The 9,104-nt window shown below is 41.2% G+C and overlaps 1 long non-coding RNA gene across 2 annotated transcripts in view; it reads right to left on the bottom strand.

Moving 5' to 3' along the window:
- Positions 1-8,489: 8,489 nt before the first annotated feature.
- Positions 8,490-9,104, bottom strand: part of LOC120396638 — a 62,393-nt gene continuing 61,778 nt past the window's right edge. For both annotated transcript variants that reach the window (XR_005593263.1, XR_005593262.1), the window contains exon 4: positions 8,490-8,797. This is a non-coding gene — a long non-coding RNA (uncharacterized LOC120396638). The remainder of the gene's footprint in view (positions 8,798-9,104) is intronic.

Here is a 9,104-nt window from a genome sequence, read left to right as displayed (position 1 = left end):
CCTCTCCAAATATAAATCTAATCTTAAAACAATGATGGACACTAAGCTAGTATGCCTTTTAATAAAACCAGTTCTCAATGAGAAGTAGGGAGGAAGTGCAAGAGAGCTAGAAAAGGAAAAATCTATCCCTGTAGTCTGGTGCAAACTCAGCCCTCTTCCTACAGCTGCTATCTCTGTATATGGGTGCGAGCTGCAGCTTCAGCCTTTCTATATAACTTGAGCAGAATGTTAGGACCACTGGATTTAGATAAAAATCAATCCTGTAACTTTTCCCACACTGAACCCAGTTCCATTGCCTACCTAGATGCTCATATGAAATCTGCTTTGTTTGGCTTTGAGCAGCCTCATAACCGGGTTTATGTAGTAGAAAGGGATATGGGACAGGCCTTTCAATCCAGGCAGAGTACCACACTATGAGCAAGTTGTACCAGTAACATTTGTAGTGATTCAGCTGTAAAACTGGGTTTATGTTAAAAAGAGACAAAATAACTTGCAAAGGAGAAAAATTGTGTTTGTGGGTGTTGTCTTTTTGCTTCTTTATGATGTGCATAGGTGGCCTGATTTTTTTTTTTAAGTTTCTTTTTTTGTTTCCTTCTGGTTTTTAGTATTAGAAAATCGGGTCACATTTAGGCTAGAGAACATGATGACTGGTGAATTAGTGGAATGGTGATGTCACAAAAGACAAGAAAATGAATGGAGTTTTTAATCAGACTATTTAAAACTTGTTTGTTTTTAACACTTGTGTCATCATTTAAATAAGGAAGTTTTGATGAGATTCAGCCCTCCAATTAAGGTTTAGCGATCAGAACAAAATCAGGGAGGAGTATAAAAGTATTGCTCAGGCATGCAGGAGTGAAATTAGGAAGGCCAAGTCACACTTGGAGTTGCAGCTAGCCGGAGATGTTACGAGTAACAAGAAGGGTTTCTTCAGGTATGTTAGCAACAAGAAGAAAGTCAAGGAAAGTGTGGGCCCCTTGCTGAATGAGGGAGGGAACCTAGTGACAGAGGATGTGGAGAAAGCTAGTGTACTCAATGCTTTTTTTGCCTCTGTCTTCACAGACAAGGTCAGCTCCCAGACAGCTGCATTCTGCAGCATGGTATGGGGAGGAGGTGACCAGCTCTCTGAGGGGAAAGAAGTAGTTCGGGACTATTTAGAAAAGCTGGACGAGCACAAGTCCATGGGGCCGGATGCACTGCATCCGAGGGTGCTAAAGGAGTTGGCCGATGAGATTGCAGAGCCATTGGCCATTATCTTTGAAAAATCATGGCGATCGGGGGAGGTCCCGGATGACTGGAAAAAGGCTAATGTAGTGCCCATCTTGAAAAAAGGGAAGAAGGAAGATCCAGGGAACTACAGGCCAGTCAGTCTCACCTCAGTCCCTGGAAAAATCATGGAACAGGTCCTCAAGGAATCAATTCTGAACCACTTAAAGGAGGGGAAAGTGATCAGGAACAGTCAGCATGGATTCACCAAGGGCAAGTCATGCCTGACTAATCTAATTGCCTTCTATGATGAGATAACCGGCTCTGTGGATGAGGGGAAAGCAGTGGATGTGCTATTTCTGGACTTTAGCAAAGCTTTTGATACAGTCTCCCACAGTATTCTTGCCAGCAAGTTAAAGAAGTATGGGCTGGATGAATGGACGGTAAGGTGGATAGAAAACTGGCTAGATGGTCGGGCTCAAAGGGTAGTGATCAATGGTTCCATGTCTAGTTGGCAGCCGGTATCAAGTGGAGTGCCCCAAGGGTCGGTGCTGGGGCTGGTTTTATTCAATATCTTCATTAACGATCTGGAGGATGGTGTGGACTGCACCCTTAGCAAGTTTGCAGGTGACACTAAACTGGGACGAGTGGTTGATACGCTGGAGGGTAGGGATAGGATACAGAGGAACCTAGACAAATTAGAGAATTGGGCCAAAAGAAATATGATGAGGTTCAACAAGGACAAGTGCAGACTCCTGCACTTAGGACGGAAGAATCCCATGCACTGCTACAGACTAGGGACTGAATGGCTGGGCAGCAGTTCTGCAGAAAAGGACCTAGGGGTTACGGTGGACGAAAAGCTGAATATGAGTCAACAGTGTGCCCTTGTTGCCAAGAAGGCTAATGGCATTTTGGGTTGTATAAGTAGGGGCATTTCCAGCAGATCAAGGGATGTGATCATTCCCCTCTACTCAGCACTGGTGAGGCCTCATTTGGAGTACTGTGTCCAGTTTTGGGCCCCACACTACAAGAAGGATGTGGATAAATTGGACAGAGTCCAGCAGAGGACAACAAAAATGAGTAGGGGGCTGGAGCACATGACTTATGTGGAGAGACTGAGGGAACTGGGATTGTTTAGTCTGCAGAAGAGAAGAATGAGGGGGGATTTGATAGCTGCTTTCAACTACCTGAAAGGGGGTTCCAAAGAGGATGGATCTAGACTGTTCTCAGTGGTAGAAGATGACAGAACAAGGAGTAATGGTCTCAAGTTGCAGAGGGGGAGGTTTAGGTTGGATATTAGGAAAAACTTTTTCACTAGTACGGTGGTGAAGAACTGGAATGGGTTACCTAGGGAGGTGGTGGAATCTCCTTCCTTAGAGGTTTTTAAGGTCAGGCTTGACAAAGCCCTGGCTGGGATGATTTAGTTGGGTTTGGTCCTGCTTTGAGCAGGGGGTTGGACTAGATGACTTTCTGAGGTCCCTTCCAACCCTGAGATTCTATGATTCTATGAGAATGTCTTTGAGACCTCTACCAAAGCCAAGGAAAAACAGACATGACTTTCCTTACATTGCTTAGGTAATACAACAAACAGAATTAAAGTAAAACAAAAATCCACACCGTTTCAGGCCTTTATACAGCATAAAGCTACACACACACACACACACACACACACACACACACACACACACACACACACACAAAAAAAAGTTACAAAAACGCTTGCAAGTCTCCTTTAACTGAAAACAAGATGCTGAATCTGATCTGAGCTAATTTGGATAAATAGGTTAAAAATACAGGATTTGTTGTTTTATTTTCTGTTTATATGTAGAGCAGTTTAGTACTTTCAGTATTCAATTGATTCGTCTGTGACTTAGTAAGAACTATTTGACCTGTCATAATGAACTGTATTTTAATGCTGGCTTCAATCCTGGCATATTCTGTTGTTGAAACTTTGAGGAAAAAAGTGAGAAGACCTTATACTAGAATTTATGTAATCCTCCATATGTAGTTATGTAAAGATTTCTCCTGCCAGCAGTAGGTCTATGAAGTTGTAACTCAGAATTTAGCAGAGTTACCTGTGTCAGCCTGAAAAAAATATAGCAGAAGGGTTAACTGCATTCTGCCTAGTCTATGGAATTGGATGCTAGTAAAAGGGAACACGTAACACCTTAAGGTATGAATGATGTGGCAGCAGAGGCTGAGTTTATGAAGGGTCCCAGGAAAAGAGGTAGCTCCACTTTACTTTCAAGATTAGAAAGAGCTGAAAGGAGAAAGCATCCATTCTTGTGTGATAGTCTTTTCTTATCAGCACCTCCGAACTACACTGTTTCTTGGAAACAATGTAGTCCATATCTGTAAGCAAAATGGTCAATTTTTCAGTTCCTCCTTGCTTCCTGGACTTTGGTGTGGGAACAGGAGTTTCCTAATACAGTTTCCTGGGCTAGGCTGGAGGAAAACTTGATCTTTCTGTTCCTCCAAGAGGTAGATTCATAGATTCTAGGACTGGAAGGGACTTCGAGAGGTCATCGAGTCCAGTCCCCTGCCCTCATGGCAGGACCAAATACTGTCTAGACCCTCCCAGATAGAAATTTATCTAACCTACTCTTAAATATCTCCAGAGATGGAGATTCCACAACCTCCCTAGGCAATTTATTCCAGTGTTTAACCATCCTGACAGTTAGGAACTTTTTCCTAATGTCCAACCTAAACCTCCCTTGCTGCAGTTTAAGGCCATTGCTTCTTGTTCTATCCTTAGAGGCTAAGGTGAACAAGTTTTCTCCCTCCTCCTTATGACACCCTTTTTAGATACCTGAAAACTGCTATCATGTCCGCTTCCCGCCACCCTCATTGGCCTGGGATGGCGAACCGCGGCCAGTGGGAGCCACGATCAGCTGAACCTGCAGATGCGGCAGGTAAACAAACCGGCCTGCCTGCCAGGGTGCTTACCTTGGCGAGCCGCATGCCAAAGGTTGCCGATCCCTGCTGTAGGCCATCAAATGAACATTCAATTCCAATGAATCTATCACTGTGGTGAGGGCTTGTTTCCATCCTCAAATCTCCAGGACATACTTCAGAACAGAGCATGCAAAATTATTATAATAGATTTGAAGGGCCAGGAAGCTCTGACTAGGAGATGAAATTGGATTATTAGTCAGACGTAAATCACTGAGGGGAAAATGCCATATCTATGAATTTTTCAGTATTTCCTATATCGAAATCTGCCTGTGAACTGAAACAAATATCTAAAACAATACACTAAATAAATTAAATGGCAGGATATGGAAGGATAACCAATCTCTGCCATTTTCCATTGTTATACTGGCCTCTGACTTTATTAATTGCTTTGGTCAATCTGTTTTTCCTTTTGTTTAGTATAGAGTTATTCAAAACCAGACTTGCAGTTTTATGTATGTTGCTCACAAACTTACCTGGACAAGGAGTAGTAGCAGACATCTCAAAAACATTCTCTATTTATAACTCTCTTTCCCAATTTTAGTTTGCTACTAGAGACGTATATTATTGAGTGCCAGAGATCTGTAACAGGAAGCCTGGCAGAAGTGGACTAGGGAGGGTTCTAGGCAGAATCTCCACAGCGAAGCACAGAAAGAGCAAGACACAGCCAAAGCAGCTTTATGGATGACACTATTTTCCTTATTCTAATAAAAGTTCCATGTTCATTATACAAAGTTAGCAACTCTTCATGAATCTTTAATATTATCACATGACAATGGTATCAGAAGTAGAGTAATTTTGAATAAGCACAAATAAGGAGGAAAAGAAAATGCTGAAATTCAGCCTTCTATGAGATTTTCACACTGATAACCCTAGGGAATGGCCTGAGTGGAAAAAGAGTCCTTTCCTGAGTCTGAACCACAACAAAACTTAACCGAGAGAGTGACGAAGTATAAATCATCTCATAGATGTATGCAGTGGGGAATGAAGTTTAAGTTGTATAAATAATTTGTCTTTATTGAGAAAGGAGAAATTAACTGCATAATTTAATTCCAAAGCCAGAATGCACCCCAAGAACAGATAGGCTTTTACCCAAGGGTGCAGAGGCCAAGAGAAAGCATGGAAGTCTTGCAAGGACTCATACAAGCAATCAGAGCAGCATCACATTGGAATCAGTAAGAAAGAACACAAAAGATTTTCAGAAAAATTACAGTTAGTGTCTGACCTAACTCTAGAACAGATCATGCAAATGACAGTAGTTAGAGCTAGGTTAGAGCCACCACTGTCGTTGGGCATCAGTGGGGGTCTTCAGCATCCAAAAAACACTGCCCTCTGCCATTATTGCTAAGTAGTACTTTTAACAGGTAACAGTAGTAGGCCCTTCTCTTGTATGTAGACCAGCAACTAGTGGGGAACATGACATAGCCAGCAAGTTACAGAGACCCAGTTCAGCTGCTTATAGGGTTGACGTTATCCAGGGTTTTCTCACCCAAAGCTCTTGGTAACTTTACTCTTTGCGAGACAGTTTCAGAAAATAAATCGTTAGGGACACAGCCTATCTGTCTGATTAAAGATTGGCACAAACCCAAAGTGCTTTTATCCAAAATTACTATTGTATTTGAGCTCCAGCATATAGAGATATGCAAAAGATTAGAGCTCCCCAAATCTATAGTTACCCACAATCTGGAGAGGTCTTGAGTGGTCAAACAACAAGGTTCAGGTGTCCAGCCCTCTGCCTGTTGCTGGGGATTCCAAGAGATGTCCAGAAGGTCAAATCCAAATCACTCAGACCTCTTTCCCTTTTTATGCTCAAAATGTCACATAGCTTGTCAATCACCAATAACTGCTGAGCAAGCAGTTTGTTAAGCAAGAAGTTTCAAGTGGTTAGTTATACATGTGTTTTTGCAGAGTCTTCAGTCTCCTGGGCTCCAACACATGCACACCAGAATTCAAACATAGACAGACTTCCTGTCTTTTCAAAACTGCATACTTCAGCAGTTTGAAAGAAGCAAGACAGGATGGTGCAGGATCATGCTCAATTCTTGTGGTCACTCTCCTCCCCTCCTGGCCTGCCTAGTTATGCTAAGGTTGCTACAAAGGCTTTACAGCTGCTTTTTGGAAATAACCATAATAATCAATATTCCAGTATTGGCAGTGGCGTCGGCATTTAGCTGGGCTGTCAAAATCTCCCCTGACAGATCAGAACAATTTTGCAAACCTTAGAAATAAATATTTGTCCTAAGTGGCACTGTTGCCAGTGGACATAGCTGCACCAAAGATACTATACAGTTGAGGTATAGAAGAAAAAGATAGCCTTTTCATTATTATTTGTATTACAGCAGCATTTAGAGACCCTCGATTGAGACTAGGCCATCATTGTGCTAATTGCTGTTACAAATATAGTAAGAGGCAGTCCTTGCCCTAAATAGTTACAATCTAAACAGACAAGTCAAACAGAAGGATGGGAGATAGTTCTCACAAAAGACATTTGTGGAAGAGCTAGGAATTGAAGTCAGATTTTCTGTGGCCCATGCCAGTGCCATAACCACAACATTGTCCTTTTTAGCTGTTCTAAATCAGTTGAATTGTTGAGTGTACCTCATAGCAAAGGTGCTCATGCTACTACCTTACAGAAGGGAGATAATTGTGTTGAGAGGAGTCCTAAACTTATTCAACAGGAGTTGACAACTTTGTGATGATTATCCAGATGAATAAACCAGACAAAACTCTCCTTAAGGTCCAGAAGGTAACTAGATTTGAATAAGTGGTAGAACCAATGCCTTATCCAGATGACATATTAATTCCTGTTAAAGATTGTTTATATAGAAAAGAGAAGGAGAGTGGGCAAAAATGTGAAGTTTGCCTTTTCTTTAAACTAATAGCAGAGAGTCAGGCAAGAGGGGAGTAGTCATCTGCTTTGCAATGAAGCAGAGCGAGACATACTGCAGAGATACAACTGTTGTCTTTATTCTGTTGAAGTTCCTTCTCCAGTGTTAAAAGAAAGAACCTTTCTGTGAGTTTGTCATTGCTGCATGGGCAGATGATTCCTGATAAGTCAAATGGCAAGTACTTGCCTAAGAACATTACTACCAATCGATCAAGATGCCCCATATCCAAAATTAAAACACATTTTTAAAACATGCTCAATTGCTCTCCACTTCTCAGCGGGAATATAAGGTGATCGCTCACATTTAGGATAATTTTGAGGAAAGCTTTTAACAGGAACTTGTAATAGAATTACACTACAAAAGCGATCGGTAATTAAGACTTACATCAATAAAGGTGTCAGTCAAGCATTGGAAAGGGATTATCTCACGGTGCAATAAAGACTGAAAACTGACATAAGCTGACATTTCAGGCCTCTTCCTGTTTCTATAGAAGTCAATGGGAGTTTTGAAATCAATTTTAATGTCAGCAGGATCAGGCAATTTGGAAATAAATAAATTACTTTTTCAGCCCCAATATATGTGAACATTCACACAAAAATAACATGCTTCAATAAAACGTAACTAAAATTAAGGATAGTCTTCCTTACAGAACCTGAAGTTAAACCAAAAGAGGCACAGGAACAATTTATGTGAGCTACTAAAGAAAAATTTATGAGAACATACAGCAATTTAGTACTTTTACCATAAAACAAACCTGAAACTGGGAAAAAGAAAATGTACTAGATATTTTAGAGTATAAGCATGTCTTTATATACGTTTGTACAGCGCCTCCTCAGACAACAAGGCCCTGGTATTGAATGGAGTCTCTAATACTAGAATGTAAATGTTAAATAATAAATAGTCATGTTAGGAACTTAAGAAGTGAGCATTTCTTGGATCCCTCCTAAACATACTAGGCTTCCAAATTTCATCAGCCAAATTCTGCCCTTACTGCAATCCCACAGAAGTCCTTTCTTTTCTTTTTATTAAAAAAAAACAACCATCCCCCTTTTAAAAAAGTCTATGGGTAAAAAACTTTAAGTGACATCTGGGGACTATGATACTCCTGTTGATGTTAGCTGGAGTGACATGGAGAATTCTTGCACATCACTTAAAAAAAAAATCTATCGCTTAATGGGCTATGCAAGTTGACTGCCCTCCCTCCCCCGTCTTGCTTATTAAAAATATGAACTATTGCTTATTCCATAATTCCTTAGTGCTGCAGAGAGAGAGTGTGTAAAGTATGTTACTAATAAACAATATAAATAGTGCAGTATTAATTTGGTGGCAACAATAAAGTCCTAGATTTTTCCTACAAACAGAAAAGAATGGTATAGGGGATAGGGACAAAAAACTCCATGAAGGACCTCCTCATGGAGTGCCAAAAGATTTTTTCATACAACTAGCTCTAGGAACAATCATCTCTTTATTTCCTAATGTTTGAAAAATATGTCCCACTGTTTTGTTGAAAAACTTTGAGATCTGAAAATTTTCCACCACCTCTAGTTCATTTTAGGGAGTGGTGTCTGCTCCACTCAGTGTAAGGACAAAGTGTTCCAACTTCCAAATATTTCCAGGTCTTTGTGATCCACCGGAGGCCAAGAACATCCACTCAGGAACTTCTGACCTCCACTCTGCTCCTTAACCCTCCAGTGGCTCTCTCCCTACCATCATGGAATCAAGTTGACAGGGCTTCCTTTGCCCTTAGCAGCCCCCTAACACAGAGAAACATGCCATGTAAAGTTAATACAGTCTATTCTTTTTTCAGTGACTATCTTGCTGATCGCCTGAGGAGAGGAAATGACATATCCACCCCTTTATACCCTCTCCCTTCCCACACATGGATCACATCCATGTCTTCCATGGGAGTGAGGTGTGTGATGCCACAAAGGCAGCTGATTCTCTGCTGTAGCCCCCAGGGGAGGTATCTGCCAGGTATTCATTTTCTCAATGCATGGAGGCAGAGGGGACAATTGATTCAATATACTTGTCTTACCAGCAGCGAGTCAGCAGCTGCTACTT

This window comes from Mauremys reevesii, linkage group 2 (genome assembly GCF_016161935.1).
Source record: "Mauremys reevesii isolate NIE-2019 linkage group 2, ASM1616193v1, whole genome shotgun sequence".
NCBI lineage: Eukaryota > Metazoa > Chordata > Testudines > Geoemydidae > Mauremys > Mauremys reevesii.
The sequence above is the reverse complement of the archived record's forward strand: the minus strand, read 5'-3'. Positions and strand labels throughout refer to the sequence as shown.